This window comes from Maylandia zebra, linkage group LG22, assembly GCF_041146795.1.
Source record: "Maylandia zebra isolate NMK-2024a linkage group LG22, Mzebra_GT3a, whole genome shotgun sequence".
In the NCBI taxonomy this organism is placed as follows: Eukaryota; Metazoa; Chordata; class Actinopteri; order Cichliformes; family Cichlidae; genus Maylandia; species Maylandia zebra.
Window position 1 is genome coordinate 5,628,993 of NC_135187.1, and position 17,220 is coordinate 5,646,212.

The window sequence follows — 17,220 nt, forward strand, 5'->3', positions numbered from 1 at the left end:
AGCTTAGTATTGTCCACATATTTAATTCAGCTTCTCAAACCTGTAGCTTTAGCTGTTGTCTACAGGGTTTAGCTCAAAGTCTCATCTAGGATGACAGGTTTTCAATCAGGTCAAGTGCTTCTATGCACCTGATTAGTTTAGGTATTTTTCCTTATTTTCTTCATCTCATATATCATTTTACTGAGTTTGAGAAAACCTTAAGCCTGAATCAGACTACTATTAACAATTATCCGCCTCACATCATAACTGACTGAGGTGCCGCTTATTATTAATAGTTTGTCATTATTAATGTTATTGTTGTTTTGTTTTTCCTTTTTTTATAACAGCAATAGTATATTACAATATACAATAGTTGATTATTTTATATTTTATTAAGTATCCATCAGGGGCTGGGGGTGATCTGCAGTTTCACCCCTTCCCAAGCTGGAGACACACTTTCTTTTCACACACTTTCCTTGGCTGAACAATGACACAGCCTTAATGTACCTTATGCATCTCTCTATTTTATTTAATATGTCTTCGTGTGAATTATCTGCTTTCATTCATTCTGTTCATTCTGGGCATGGTCGTCATCCAAACTATGTTTCATCGTTATTATCAGTTTACAGGTTGTTATCCATGTTATTATTAGTTTGAATACATCAGAGATAAGCTCTAATTTAATTTAGCCTTTTGTTTATTCAACTTTATTCCTCCTGTATTTATATGTATTCAATTGGGTCTGTATCCAGCCCTTTTTAACCTTTGATCTCTAATCTTTTACTTGATCAGGGATTCTCATGTTCTTCCTGATCTGAACCGCTTCTTTGTTTCTTACAGTCACGTACAAAATGTCCCTCTTTTCCACACCTCCAGCATCCAGTGCTAAAGCCACTTTTTGGTGTGTGTCTAGGCCTGCCTCTACCTCTTGCTGTTCCACTATGCATTCCTCTATCTTTCTTTTGGATTAGTCCTGCTCTGGTTTGTTGTTTTTCTAAACATTTCTCATCATGTGTTAATTTTTCTTGTTTATTCTCCATTCTCAAAGATTTTGCTGGGCCGTCACTGGCACGCTTGACTTCAGGGTGGTTGCTGACATGCCCTTCTACCCTGTGTTATCCACAGGGCGGTGTCAGTTTTATGAGACAAAGCTCAACCTTTTCCCTTTTGTCACCAGTACTTGGGCTTTTTACAGGAACACAAAGATGGAACTAGTTCAGCAGTCTATTTGTGCTGTAAAATCAACTTACTTCCAAAGACATACACACATATACATACACACAGATAGACATTTGCCCGCTAATTTGTCACGAAGTATTTCACGGCCACTTCTAAAACCACTCTAAACTCAACCTATATCACGTGTTCCATGAAGTAATTGCGGCTACTTCTAACCTATTTTGCGCATTTCTCTAAACCCTTCCGGCGGTTTAAGAACAAACAGTGTTTTCTCACCCTCAGCTGTCTTTTGCTGGTTGTCAGGTCATCTGGCTGCATCCCAACATCTTGGACCAGAACTATTCCACCGGCCTGGACCCGAATTCACGTCCCAGGTCTTTACCTCTACCTGGAGAGGGCTGTCGACAGACTTCGGTGCTGGCTTCCCACAATGTCAGGATGCAGCAGTCAGACCTTGGATTGGAGTCACAGAAACGTGTCTGTTGTTTCCATCGCTAAGCTCGAAGGACCAATTTAAATGACAGGGGATTTCTAAGAATCACCCCGTAGTCCTTCAGCTAAGACACCTGAGTTAGAAAACACAAACACGGCAGCCGTCTTTCACTCGCGAGGGGCAGTCATGGAACGCAAGATCTGCGCCCCACAACCGCCTGCGTCTTTATTTATACAAGACAGTTCTGTGTGTGTGTGTGTGTGTGTGTGTGTGTGTGTGTGTGTGTGTGTGTGTGTGTGTGTGTGTGTGTTTTACAAAGATAACTGAGTTATTCTAAGAACTCAGAGCTGAGGTTCGCCTTTTCTAAATCTGCATGTTCTTACAGAAAGAGGAAGCTGTAAGTTGTTTATCACAGAAGAATTCATGTAATAGGTCACATAGACATTTGCTTAGTAATAATAAAAGAATACATTTCATGATAGCTGATCATATATACATAATATTCCTTTAACAGTAACATGATGTATTGTTTGGAGTTTGGAGTAGTCTGTTACTGTTACTATTTTTACCAATTCTTCTTGGAGCAACTGTAACCCACATAATTTCCTTAGGGATTAATAAAGTATTCTGATTCTGATTGTTTCAGAATACATAACCCGCCATTATCCAATGACACATCTGCTTACCTGTATCTTTCGTTTCTCCTCCTCTTTTCTCTTTTTTCTAAACTGAGCCCCTGATGGCTTTGAACTGTTCTTGTCGATCTTGATTTTAATTTTGCACTCCAATATGAACACCCATCCCCCAACTCGTGGATAACCACAACATAACCTAACAGACCTACACCTTAGTTCACAGATTCACTTTGTGGTTTATTTCTGGGATTTCACACAACCCAGTATTCAAATCAAGAATACATAATGGGCTTGGATTTACAGCATTATGAATGAAATGTGCTCTTTTTGGTATCAGCAGGGCCCCTCACATTTCGATGTGTTGTGTGTGAGACTTTAAATCATCAAACTGTAAATTATAAATTTTAAATTGTTATTGATCCCTTTATCCCTAGTCCTAAAGTGTATATTTATTTTCTTACTCTTCTTATATATATTGTTTGTTTACTTGCGCTGTTGTAATTGGAGCCTCGTTCTCTCGTCTCTCTATATGCTGGACTGTATGTAGCGGAGATGACAATAAAGTTTACTTTGACTTAAGCAGCAAGCAGGCGCACCGAGGGCTCTCGCGCTCACTTTGGACGTATAGAATTTCGAAAAAATATCGGTGCAAATTATAAGTCTGTATCATAATGTCTGGTGTTTTCGTGTTTGTTGGTTTGTTTTTATTTTGTTTTATTTTGGGGTGGGTTATTAAACGCTGCTTCAGCCAGCCAGTGAATCCCCTGCCGCCCCACCCTCTCCTCCCTGTGCCACAAGCAGCAGGCGCACCTCACAAACGAAGGGCGCCCTTACTCCCAGCAAATGGGCGATAAAAAAAAACGATCAGTGCCTATGACATTCCCAATATGTGCTGGCATGACGTTGGGACAGCATGAGTACGAGCAATTTTTTTTTCTGCCGATGCCCGTGATGCCGCCCCCCACCACGATGCCGCCCCGGGCAACCACTCGTGTCGCCCGTATCAAAAACCGCTACTGCTTAAGAAGTTAAGTACCTTAATTTTCTTTTCTTTTTTTCTTTTTTTGCCTGTCCCGTTTGGTTCTTTTGCCATCAGAATTGTTGTCTAAAGGCAAAGAAAGATGCCCAATGGATTTACTTTACCAAATGGACCATCCCGGCCTTGCTGTATTGGTCTATTTGATTCACCTTTGCTTTTATTGTTTATTTTTACTTTCATTTGCTGAACACGGGACAAACTTGACTGGGGAAAAGAAAAGGGAGAAAGAAAGAGGGAAAGAAAAAGAGTGGGGAAGAGGGCCGGTGATAAGGGGCAAAAACCAACAAAACAAAGAGACAAAAAATACATATATCAATCACCTGGATCACCTGTTGAGAAAGAAAAAAAGAGAAAACAAGCAAAGAAAAGGAGAGCAAAGGAGAGCCCCGGATGAGGGGTTGCTCAGCAGCCGCGGAGCAGAAGACAGGGGGGGTTGCAGTGACGTGCCCGTGAGCTCCGCCTGCAGTCAGCTGTGCCAGAGTAACCAAGCCCCAGGCCGAGAGGCCGAGGGCACCCCACCCCCAAAGGAGCCCGAGCGAGCCCCAGGCTCCAGGCCCCGACAGGCAGCCAGGATTGAGCCGGTGTGTGCCTGGATGCCCACCCCCGGACACAAAGAACCACCAATACACCGATGTCTGAGTGCGTCTGCCACTGGCAGGGGGACTGGTGGGGGGAGGGCCTGAGATGTCCCCAGAGAGGTGCCGTCTGATACCCGACCTGAAACATAGACACAAACCAACAGGCACACACAGATACCGCTTGTCTACCGCTCAAGGCATGAAGCATCGCGTGGTTTGTGGGCTGACAAGACCGGACGGGCAATATTCCGTGCTACAATGCCCCACTACCGCTACGCCCAGATCAGCGCTAACATCCGCTTTGATGACAAGCTCACCCGCCCGGGGCGTTTCAGGAACGATAAGCTTGCTGCATTTCGCGTCCTGTGGGAAAAGTGGGTTGCTCGTCTCCCCCTGCTGTTCAATCCAGGAGTTGACGTCTGTGTCGATGAGCAGCTGGTTGGATTCAAAGGTCGATGTGGATTTCGGCAGTATATGCCCAAGAAGCCTGCAAAATATGGCATTAAAATCTGGGTGACCTGTGATGTGGCAACCTCCTATGCTTGGAAGATGGAAATTTACACAGGAAAATCACCTGGAATTTCCCGGGAAGTTAATCAGGGAATGAGAGTTGTGCTACAACTGACAGAGGGGCTCCAAGGACACACTGTCACTTGTGACAACTTCTTTACCTCATTCAGCTTGGCAGAGGAGCTGCTCAAAAGAAAACTAGCTCTGGTTGGCACCATCAGGAGAAACAAACCAGAGCTCCCTCCCCATCTTGTTCAGCTGAGACAGAGGAAGATTCTTTCATCTGTCTTTGCCTTCACCAAAACAGCCATGGCAGTCTCCTACATGCCCAAGCGAGGGAAGAATGTGCTTCTTTTGAGCACAAAGCATAGGGAACCTGCAGTGAGTGATGTGGAAAAGAAGAAGCCAGCAGCAATCCTTGATTACAACAAGTGTAAAGGTGGAGTGGATAACCTAGACAAGGTTGTTGGCACCTACAGTTGTCGGAGGAAAACCGCTCGCTGGCCACTGGCTCTGTTCTATAATCTTCTGGATGTCTCAGCATACAATGCCTTTGTCCTGTGGAAAGCAGTGAATCCTGAGTGGGAGTCCACCAAGCCCCACAAACGAAGGGTGTTCCTGGAGGAGCTGGGCCACATGCTGGTGACTCCAGAAATTGCAAGACGGCCTTGTGCCCCACGCTCAAAAGCAGCCGCAGCTATTGTTGCTGAGATACAGCAGTCAGAATCAGAATCAGAGTCTGACCCACAGCCCATCAACAAAATGAGGAAAAGGTGCGAACTGTGTATAACCAGAAGAAGAACGGCAACCACTTGCTCCAGCTGTGGAAAGAGTGTCTGCAAAGATCACTCTGCTGTGGTTTGCGTGTCCTGCCTTCCCTGAGTGTGCGCACACACTCACACACTCTCACACACACACACACACACACACACACACACACACACACACACACACACACACACACACACACACAAAGAAAGAGGATGTATTTTGTACAAACAAGCAATAAAAGGCCGTTTTTGGCATGACTAACAAAGTGGGAGTTTCTTTTATTGGGGTTATTACTCACAGGCATAATACAAAATATTAATATTAATAATTATTATTTTTGTTACTGGCACTGACCTGCAATGATTTAAAAAAAAAAAAAAGGTTTCGTCATTCAACTGCTGAAAAAATTTGAACTTTATTGCTATTCCCCCCCCCCCCCCCCCCCCCCCAAAAAAAAAAACATAGTAGTAACATATAATTTAACTGGTATTCAGAGGGTATAATTTCTCATTTTGAATTATATTTTGGTTTTCATGACTAGGACTGGTTTTCATTTAAAAAAATGTTTTAATATATAATAATTTTATAGTATTCTGTAAATGTAAACAAGGGGTGGCCACTTTTGGCCACGAACAGTCTGAGAGGGAGTTTTTTTGTTTTTCTGCCACTGCAGAAAAAAACAATGTTACATAAATGTCATTGATGGTGTTAATTATTGCTATGCATCTAACCTTCATCATGGTTAGCAAATAAATCAGATGGCATGTATTATTTAGAAAAAAACTGGGATTTTATGATTTTCTCTATTTATGAGTTGTTATGATTATGTGCTCTAACTGGTATTTAAAGGGTTAAATTTCAGAATTTTAATGAAATTTTGATTTTGATGAACAGCCCTGATGCTAATCTAAAAAATCATGTAAAAAAACTGGACATTTTTCTTAATATATAATAATTTTATAGCATTTTGTAAATGTAAACAAGGGGTGGCCACTTTTGGCCACGAACAGTCTGAGAGGGAGTTTTTTTGTTTTTCTGCCACTGCAGAAAAAAACAATGTTGCATAAATGTCATTGATGGTGTTAATTATTGCTATGCATCTAACCTTCATCATGGTTAGCAAATAAATCAGATGGCATGTATTATTTAGAAAAAAACTGGGATTTTATGATTTTCTCTATTTATGAGTTGTTATGATTATGTGCTCTAACTGGTATTTAAAGGGTTAAATTTCAGAATTTTAATGAAATTTTGATTTTGATGAACAGCCCTGATGCTAATCTAAAAAATCATGTAAAAAAACTGGACATTTTTCTTAATATATAATAATTTTATAGCATTTTGTAAATGTAAACAAGGGGTGGCCACTTTTGGCCACGAACAGTCTGAAAGGGTTTTTTTTATGTTTTTGCTCTCTCTGCACTAAAATAACAATGCATTATAATCAATGTTGATGTGAATCAATTACATGCCCCAGACTCTACTATTAATAATACAAGAAATTTCAGTAGCAATGCAATTATATAAAATTGCGAGATTTGAGGTTGTCGTCCAGCTGGTGCAGTGGACAAACAAACTGGTGTTTAAAGGGTAAAATATAAAAATGTAATAATTATTTTATATTTATGGAAAGAACTGAAGTTACTTAAAAGCTTTATGCTAAAAAAATGGCAAAAAACCCCAAAATAATAAAAAATTACAGACCTAATCTGTAGGTGGCCACTTGTGGCCACGAACAAGCTGAAAGGGTGGTGATTTTGAACAGATTCAGAGAATATTATTTATAAATATGCCCGTCTAGCACTTGCACAAGTGCATGGAGGCAGGACCTCACAGCAGAAGCATACTCCATAACGTGTTGTACATTATTATATGTATATTATATGTAATGTTGTATTTTTCAAGTATTGTATTTGCCAACATCAAGAAGTCACAAGCAAAGAAAGACCACACCATGGTGCATGTTCGAACAAGGAGAGTTTACCGGTCAAGATTATTTATTAAACAAATAAACCAAATTTTTTAAACCCCCCCCCCCCCCCCCCCCCAAAAAAAAAAAAAAAAAACACGTTCAAAGCAACACAACGGCAGCCCAATATCAGACAGAATTACACTCTGTAGAGTGAGCAGTCATAATGAAGCGGTTGGTTTTATTTTGTGGATTCAAGCTGCTCTTCATAATTTTGGCCACCAGATGTCACCAGAGAGGACTGTGTTAAAAAGCTTCAGTGCTTCAGAAAGCTTCATTTGGCCATCACTACTGAAAACAGAGGACTTAAATACACAGGAAGTGATTAGAGGACGTGGGAACACATGGGGGAACAGCTGACTGACATGAGGGTAATACGGAAGAGGATTAGGGCCACAGGAAAAAAAAAAAAAGAATTCTGACCTTAATCTCAGAATTCTGACTTTATTCTCAGAATTCTGACTTTTTTCTCAGAATTCTGACTTTAATCTCAGAATTCTGACTTTTTTCTCAGAATTCTGAGATTAATCTCAGAATTCTGACTTTATTCTCAGAATTCTGACTTTTTTCTCAGAATTCTGACTTTAATCTCAGAATTCTGACTTTTTTCTCAGAATTCTGACTTTAATCTCAGAATTCTGACTTTTTTCTCAGAATTCTGAGATTAAAGTCAGAATTCTGATTTTAATCTCAGAATTTTGAGGTGGGCACCTGCAGGCTTCCAGCTTCGGTGACAGCGATGTGTCCAGTTTAGCAGGTGGAGAACTAATTCACTAAATATGGTGGATATAAGTGACTTTTTGCGTGGCCGAGGGGTCCCCGAAGATGCTATTTTATTAATGGAAGAGCAGAAGGTGAGTAACAAAAAAGAGAAATAGTTTGGTGTCTCCTATTTTTACAGGAAAACAGTTACGGTACAGTTACGGTTAGCTGTTAGCATGCTTGTTAGCTTATAATGTTATATAGGAATGAACGTGTTTCACGATGTTACAGTATACTAGGTGAATTGACGTTTTAACTGTTGTTGATCGCAGGATCATCCCAGATGGGTTCGTTGCATTTTATTTTATTGTTCTACTATTTCAGAGTTTTTCAAGGCAGTTAAGCGGAGCTGTGTTACAGATGCTAGCCGCCTGCCAATATCACTGATATATTTGATGTGTACAAGTAAGTTACACTTAGTACAGCGGAGGAGAGAAGCTGTAATGAATGTTTATGCGGATATTTCACTCAGAAAAATGGGTGGCGTTCATACACAGCCACCGACACAGCCCCGGTTGTTGTTCTGACGGTGGCCGACTGACGATCCCCTCACAACATGTTAGCTAACACAAACTAATGTAGTGCATGTAACTGTGTATACGTTAGTGGTACAGTGTCGGAAGAAATGAGCAAACTGTTTATAATGTCAGAATGACATCATCTTTCTCCTATATATAAACGTGCTGGCTGAGGAGCGCTGCCGGGTTGAACTTTGACCTCGGAGTGACGTGACGTTTGTTCGCACAACCAATAGAAGTGCAGAAAGTCGCAAATCAGGCATATTGTTCGCATAAACACAAAAATAAATAACGAAATAATCCCGATATTGTGCCAAAGACTGATTTACAATGTTACTTTGTGTTCTATGTGTAATACCTTTGCTTAAATGACTAAATGGACTGTGTATTTATGACTCTGCGTTATAGTCTTACATACATAAGTAACATTCATATGTACAGATAAAAATGTACAGAGCTATGTACACAAGCGTGTACACAAAAGTCTACTGCTGATCGAGCTGCTCAGTGGTCGTACAGTCTCATGCAGAGAGCGTGGAGGTGTTGTCCATGGTGGATGTTAGCTTAGACAACATCCTCTCCTCCCCAGTCTGCTCAGTGGACTTTAGCAGACCGCTAAAGCTGGCCCTCCCGACCAGTTTGTTAAGTTTCCCCCTGTCCCTCTCTGCCATTCCACCACTCCAGCAGACCACAACATAAAAGACAGCAGACGCCACCACAGTGTCGTAGAACATCCTTAGAAGACGTACTACCTACATCATAACCAATCAAGTCCCGCTTTTTTTTAAATACAGAAGAGGATTTATTATTTACTGAAAGGCTATGCCTTAGTTTGCTTCTTTCATTATTGTGTTTCGCCCTGCATAAAATAGATAGCTTTTCTGATAACTACAGTCAATACTCTCCTACTGGCATTAGCGGTGACCTAAGAGGCTTAACTGTAATATTGCTTTGCAGCGTAAATGTTGCAGAAAATGACTGTCTTTTCTTTCTTCCTGTGTGCAGATTGACTGTGACGTCATAGCGCTCATGGATGACGCAACTTTGGCAAACTACATTCCCTCGTACGGAGACTGAATTGCCGTCTTCAATTTCTGCAGAAGCAAGCAACCACTGTCAAAAAGAAAACTAGGACTTCTGCAAAAACTTCGTGAGAAAATGAAAACCAGAAAAGAAAGTCCAAAGGAGAACACTTCACATACAGATGCAGGAATAAGACAGACAAAGAAGCAAAAAGCAACACGCAATGTTGAGATAGGATGGATACATTGTGATGGAAAAATAGCCAAACAGGTGAGAGCGAAGCAGGGAGGTGGCACTAGAAAAATTCAAATGGCCACTGATGCTGGATTAAAAGATATTCTTCAGGAAGGAAAGAAACTTTTTTTTCCTAATGGCATATCTCCTAAGGGATGTGAAACAGATTTTGAGTTTGAGGTTTGGGACTTTAAACAGAACCACCTTACTGATGATACCTGCCAGTCTATTGGCAATATGTATGAGGCAGCGAGACTGACAATGTTACGCTTCTACATTGCAACAAAACCAAAAGATCCTGAAGAAGATGCCAGCGAGACATCTGAAGTGGTGTTTGTCTCAGAAAGCAGTGGCAGTGATATTAATCCATTGCAAGTGGGGGAAGTCAGGGGTAATTTTGATGAAGTCATCGCTGGTTCAGAAATTTTAGATGATCCAGAAATTACTTTTGGTCCAATTTTTGATGCTGAAGAAGATACAGAAGACACATTAGTCTATGAGGGTTTTCTTGTACCCCTCAGTCCACCTAATTCAGAGAACATAATAACAATCACCATACGTCATACTGACACTTTACATGACATGATTACTGCTTTACTTCCAGACAACACAGAAGAACCAGGCACTGGATCAGGAATACTAAGAGATGTACTCACATGCTTCTGGCATGAATTTTATGAGCGATGCACCCTAGGTGCAACCATTAAAGTGCCATTCATTCGCCATGATTTTCCTGCTGAAAAATGGAAGGCAGTTGGGCGAATACTCCTGAAAGGTTACCAAGAATGTCAGTATTTTCCAAATAAACTTGCAATCCCTTTTCTGGAACAAGTGCTTTTCAGTGGTGTTTACAGTGATCTTAAAGCACACTTTCTACAGTTTGTCAGCAGCCAAGAATGTGATGTTTTGATGGAAGCAGTAAAAGATTTCTCTGCAGTTGACTTGGATGATCTTGTGGAAATTCTTGACAGTTATGGCTGTAGAAAAAGAATCACTGCTGAGACTCTACCTACAATCCTTGATGAAATAGCACACAAAGAGCTTGTCCAAAAACCAATGTTTGTTATTGACTGCTGGCGGGAGATCATCGACCCCCATATCTCCCTCAGTCCGGAGGGACTGACCAAGTTATTCTCTGAACTGCAACCAACTTCAAAAAAAGTGTGCCAGCTGCTGAAATTTGCTGTGGATTTGACTCCACAACAAAAAGAAGTGAAAAATCATCTCAAAAGATTCATCAGAGAGCTGGATAACATTAAACTTCAGAAATTTATGCGTTTCTGCACCGGATCTGACCTTATAGTAACAAACAGTATTTATGTGGAATTTCAAGATATGACAGAGTTTACAAGAAGACCAGTCGGACGCACGTGTGGGAATGTTCTGCAGCTAGCTAACAGCTATGAAAACTTCCCAGATTTTCGTTCTGAATTTAATGCAGTTCTTGAAAGTAATGTCTGGGTGATGGACATTGTTTAGACTCTCACAGCAATGCGCTACATTTGAACTGCTCATGCACACTAGAGCATAACTGTAAAGAGATGTTAGGAATATGTATTTTTATGTATTTTGAACTTATACAGTATACTTTTTTTAATTAGAGAGAAGTTTCTCATCTCTGTTAGAAGTCTAGTTTTGGCTAATATTTCATTTTCTTTTATCATTTTGAGTTTTACATAATACAGTCACAAAACAAAACGAACAGGTACACTGTTTACTACCATATCCAGAGCTGTCTTCACCAAATCCAAGCTTTCCAGCTGTAAGACAGAAACCTTCAGCAAAAGCATGAAGAAAGATTACTTAAGATCTATAAACTATAATTAAACTGCTCTTAAACGTTCTTTAATGCACCATGTGTGGTGTGAGAGCTCAGCACAGTCAAATACTTTTGTAAGTAATTAGTAGAAAGACTAATTCATTCAGATGGTATTTTCTTATTAGGTCAGGGCTAAAACTGAACATAGTTATAACGTAAAAGTAATGCTGTTATGCAACACTGTATTGTAAAAGGAATAAGTACAATTTTATACTTTAGCATTTGTCATGTCTGAAAACATTTTGCTTTACAGTATATGCAATTTTTAGTTAAGGTAGGTTAAGGTATCAAAGTTTGGCATTTGTTGTTGATTACAAAGGTTCCATATAAAGTTGGTGAAAATATTTTTTTAAATTCCAGTATTTTCTTAATGTCATATTGTTTCTAAGCATACCTGTTATTCATCCATCAAATTGATTCAAGCTGCTTAAAGGATTCAGTCTGTTTTGAAGATGGTTATTGATTACTGAGATCATAAATAAACACTGTACACTTCAGCGCAGTGGTCAAGTACTGTGATTATTCAGGCATCCTTTTGTAATGCCAAATTGTCATGTTCTCAGATATAGTATTAATCTTAACACCTGAAAAAATGTCGTTACTGCCAGAAATTATGCATTTTTATTTGTATGCATGTATGTTCTCAGTCATTCACACTTGTTTTTATTTCTATACCATAGATGACACTGAAGGAATATGTGATACCACAATAGCCAGTGTTCATGGTCTTTACAGTAAGTCACTGATGTATACTGATGCATAACAAGACTATATGAGATCTATAAGTTTGTTTTAAAAGTTGAGTCATTCTTGTTACAGGGCAGCTTATACGGTTATGAGTTTTAGCCATGTTATTGGCATTGGAAAGAACAGGTTTCTTGTAAACTTTTTCCAATAAAATGTTATTGTACACAGTACATTTGTATTGTTGTTTTGAATATGTTCATCAAACTCCATATCTATTTGAACATGGCAGAATTCAAGAGACTGCCACACATGAGCTCAGTAACATGGAAGAATACCATTTATTTTTAATTTCAAATATTTCATAAAGATACACAAATATAAATGTAAAACATGTTGCACTTAATGGGACAATAACTTGGTTCCACTTGCAGGAACTGTTTTGTTGCATTGTTGCTGGGATACTACAAATAAAAGTCAAAATATTTTTGGTATGTTTCTTATAATTTTAGGATTCATATCATGAAGGAGCCCTGTATACAACAGCTAACACTGAATCAGTATAGCAATGATTCATGGTCATTTTACATGAAAAACCAGCTAAAATATCTTACAACTAACAGAAGTGAAATACATTAATAATTAAGTGATGGATCTTCATATGGGTAAATGATTATAATAGCTTTGCTTTAATATAATTGCACTAAAAGCTCCCCAAAAGGCATAACGACTTTAAATATTAACAATGATACGTTTATAGAAACATGCTGTTGTCAAGACCTAGAATTGTTAATGCTACTATGGTTTGCTGAAACATACCACAGATAACCCGGGCACTTAGCATATCATATGCTGGTGCCTGGGTTTCCAGCCATGAATATTAAGAGTAAAGGTTGATACAGAAAACAATGAGCAGGGAGCTGGTCAGTTTATATTTTATATACTATGCACATGTCTGGCAACAAAACACAGAAATTTATATTGCAATTTACTGGTAGGCAGGTTTACACCACTTATGATTCAATCAAAAATATAACATTTGTAAATGCAGTTTAATGTATGGCCTTTTAAAAGGATTGACATGTGTTTCATAACTGATTGATAATATCACAATATTCAGCTTTTTCAAGTAATATATAAACATTTCTGTTTAATGGTAGTGTGAATGTAGAAAAACATTTTTCATTTAATGCAGTGCAGAAATACCTGCATAAAAGGTACCTGTAAGACATGGCACCTACTATCAAATCACGTTATCAAGATAAAGAGAAATATTTTGTATTTATTTGTACATTTACACACTGAAGTTCCTTAAATACTTTGCAGTATTTCTTCTCTTAACCTAATATACAGATCCGCAGCACCAAGTGGATCTCCTGGGGCATCCCATTCATTTTCTACCATAAGCAGACAACACAGTTCAAAGACTGTTTCATCACAGGGGTGTTGACCTTTTGGGCTACACTCTTCCATACACAAAGTGATATCCTCCATAGAAATAGGCTTCAGTCTATCCTCAGCACTGTGCAGCTCTGGAAATGAGTACATTACTACTGGTCGACCCGATGCTGCACTACCACTTGGCCGGATTTTGTGCGAGTTCCATGTGTTCACAACTTCATCAAGTTCATCCTACATGAAAAACAACACAATATAAGTACCGGTATATGAAACAGACCATGTACCAGTAGATTTAGCCAAAGTTGAGGCTTATTAACTCATTAATCAACAGACATAGAAACTGACCTCTAATTAATGTAAAACCAAGCAGCAACAACAAAAGAGCACTTTCACTAAACAGCACATGGACACAGAATGGTGCTGCATGATTCTGCTGTTGAATAGATAGCCCAACACTTTATACTCAGTGTGCAATGATTCTACAATAAATTTTCAATAGAGAATTAACCAAATGATAGGATTGCTTTCTGAAACCGTGCCCAAAGGACCACTAGGTAACAGACTCCATAGTAATTTAAACCATGTGGCAATAAAAAAAAAAAATGCTCCATGCACCTGTGCTGAGAAAGGTGCAGTTACTTCCACTGATAACATGAATACAATTCCATCAAAGTATTAAAATGGAATCCCAAAAAGTTGATTCTGTTCATCTGGATGTAGCGTTTTCAGTGTGAGAAATGTTCTGTCAAAAAACATTCCTTACCTGGCTGATTGAGCATGCATCAAGACATATTAAAATGGAAATAAAATTCATATTTAATTTAAAGAAAAAAAAATGTTCTAACCATATTTATATTTTCTATTTATGCAGCTAAGACATTACATAGCATGAGCACATGCTTTTACCTGAATAAGATTGAGAAAGCAGAATTGGATAAGACTTTTGTCCAAAAAATCCCCTGTGAAGTGGCCATCATCCTGAAAAGTTTGAAATACGTTCATCCAAAATTGTGCACTCTGTTTGCGTAGGGTAGCCCACCATCCTTCTATACGTTGGTTGGCCGTACTTCTTCCGTAAAGGAAACTTTTCTCACCTGCAAAACTGTCTGTGTGGTTTCTCCGTAAAAACATCTGCATTTGTTCGACACAACCATTTTCGGTGCCTCGGTCAGCACGTAACCTTTCTGGACATCCGCTGATGCATGAAACTGTTTTCAGAAAATAACTTGCAATCAATTTAGGGTCACTGTTTGTAGTATAAGCCTCCATCCATAAAACATAGCGGCTAAAACCATCTATGCAGCCACTGATAGCAATACCATATGGTTTCAACTTGTCATAGCCATCCATGTGCCAGAGAGCATTTGGCCCTCTGCAGCTGTACTGTCGTCTTCTCAACCGTCGAGCTCGTCTCAGTTCCACACCTTGAGGGTCAAGCAATTTGATTATGCATCTTACAGTATCTTGTGACACCACAAATCCATGTTGAATTGCACGTAGATGTAGCCAACGATAACCTTGCATCTGTCCATTTGTCATGATCTCTTGTTGGACAAAGGCTAGCACTTCCTCCAAGTTTGATTGATTCTTCCTTCTAAAAAGCCCAAGTCTTTTACAAATTCTCTTTAGAGTTCGAACACTTATAATTGTCTGATGACTATGTGCTAAAATTGAAAGTATTTCTTTGTTACTGAAAGAAAGTCTGAAATACAGTCTTATTAAGTCATCCAAATCTGACATGTCAGCCACTGTTTCTCTCACTTTGAGAGGTGAACTTTTTGCAGAAATCCTAGTTTTCTTTTTGACAGTGGTTGCTTGCTTTTGCAGAAATTGAAGACGGCAATTCGGTCTCCGTACGAGGGAATGTAGTTTGCCAAAGTTGCGTCATCCATCAGCGCTATGACGTCACAGTCAATCTGCACACAGGAAGAAAGAAAAGACAGTCATTTTCTGCAACATTTACACTGCAAAGCAATATTACAGTTAAGCCTCTTAGGTCACCGCTAATGCCAGTAGGAGAGTATTGACTGTAGTTATCAGAAAAGCTATCTATTTTATGCAGGGCGAAACACAATAATGAAAGAAGCAAACTAAGGCATAGCCTTTCAGTAAATAATAAATCCTCTTCTGTATTTAAAAAAAAGCGGGACTTGATTGGTTATGATGTAGGTAGTACGTCTTCTAAGGATGTTCTACGACACTGTGGTGGCGTCTGCTGTCTTTTATGTTGTGGTCTGCTGGAGTGGTGGAATGGCAGAGAGGGACAGGGGGAAACTTAACAAACTGGTCGGGAGGGCCAGCTTTAGCGGTCTGCTAAAGTCCACTGAGCAGACTGGGGAGGAGAGGATGTTGTCTAAGCTAACATCCACCATGGACAACACCTCCACGCTCTCTGCATGAGACTGTACGACCACTGAGCAGCTCGATCAGCAGTAGACTTTTGTGTACACGCTTGTGTACATAGCTCTGTACATTTTTATCTGTACATATGAATGTTACTTATGTATGTAAGACTATAACGCAGAGTCATAAATACACAGTCCATTTAGTCATTTAAGCAAAGGTATTACACATAGAACACAAAGTAACATTGTAAATCAGTCTTTGGCACAATATCGGGATTATTTCGTTATTTATTTTTGTGTTTATGCGAACAATATGCCTGATTTGCGACTTTCTGCACTTCTATTGGTTGTGCGAACAAACGTCACGTCACTCCGAGGTCAAAGTTCAACCCGGCAGCGCTCCTCAGCCAGCACGTTTATATATAGGAGAAAGATGATGTCATTCTGACATTATAAACAGTTTGCTCATTTCTTCCGACACTGTACCACTAACGTATACACAGTTACATGCACTACATTAGTTTGTGTTAGCTAACATGTTGTGAGGGGATCGTCAGTCGGCCACCGTCAGAACAACAACCGGGGCTGTGTCGGTGGCTGTGTATGAACGCCACCCATTTTTCTGAGTGAAATATCCGCATAAACATTCATTACAGCTTCTCTCCTCCGCTGTACTAAGTGTAACTTACTTGTACACATCAAATATATCAGTGATATTGGCAGGCGGCTAGCATCTGTAACACAGCTCCGCTTAACTGCCTTGAAAAACTCTGAAATAGTAGAACAATAAAATAAAATGCAACGAACCCATCTGGGATGATCCTGCGATCAACAACAGTTAAAACGTCAATTCACCTAGTATACTGTAACATCGTGAAACACGTTCATTCCTATATAACATTATAAGCTAACAAGCATGCTAACAGCTAACCGTAACTGTACCGTAACTGTTTTCCTGTAAAAATAGGAGACACCAAACTATTTCTCTTTTTTGTTACTCACCTTCTGCTCTTCCATTAATAAAATAGCATCTTCGGGGACCCCTCGGCCACGCAAAAAGTCACTTATATCCACCATATTTAGTGAATTAGTTCTCCACCTGCTAAACTGGACACATCGCTGTCACCGAAGCTGGAAGCCTGCAGGTGCCCACCTCAAAATTCTGAGATTAAAATCAGAATTCTGACTTTAATCTCAGAATTCTGAGAAAAAAGTCAGAATTCTGAGATTAAAGTCAGAATTCTGAGAAAAAAGTCAGAATTCTGAGATTAAAGTCAGAATTCTGAGAAAAAAGTCAGAATTCTGAGAATAAAGTCAGAATTCTGAGATTAATCTCAGAAT

The 17,220-nt window shown here is 39.4% G+C and overlaps 1 long non-coding RNA gene across 2 annotated transcripts; it reads right to left on the minus strand.

Moving 5' to 3' along the window:
* Nucleotides 1-12,451: 12,451 nt before the first annotated feature.
* LOC143414646 (uncharacterized) lies at nucleotides 12,452-16,995 on the minus strand. 2 transcript variants are annotated; one of them, XR_013095304.1, is made up of 3 exons: nucleotides 16,882-16,995; nucleotides 14,441-15,450; nucleotides 12,452-13,765 (listed from the first exon to the last, which is right to left on the minus strand). It is a non-coding gene; the product is annotated as an uncharacterized LOC143414646 (long non-coding RNA). The 2 variants fall into 2 exon arrangements; XR_013095305.1 differs by lacking the exon at nucleotides 16,882-16,995 and adding an exon at nucleotides 16,569-16,875.
* Between the last annotated feature and the right edge of the window lie 225 nt (nucleotides 16,996-17,220).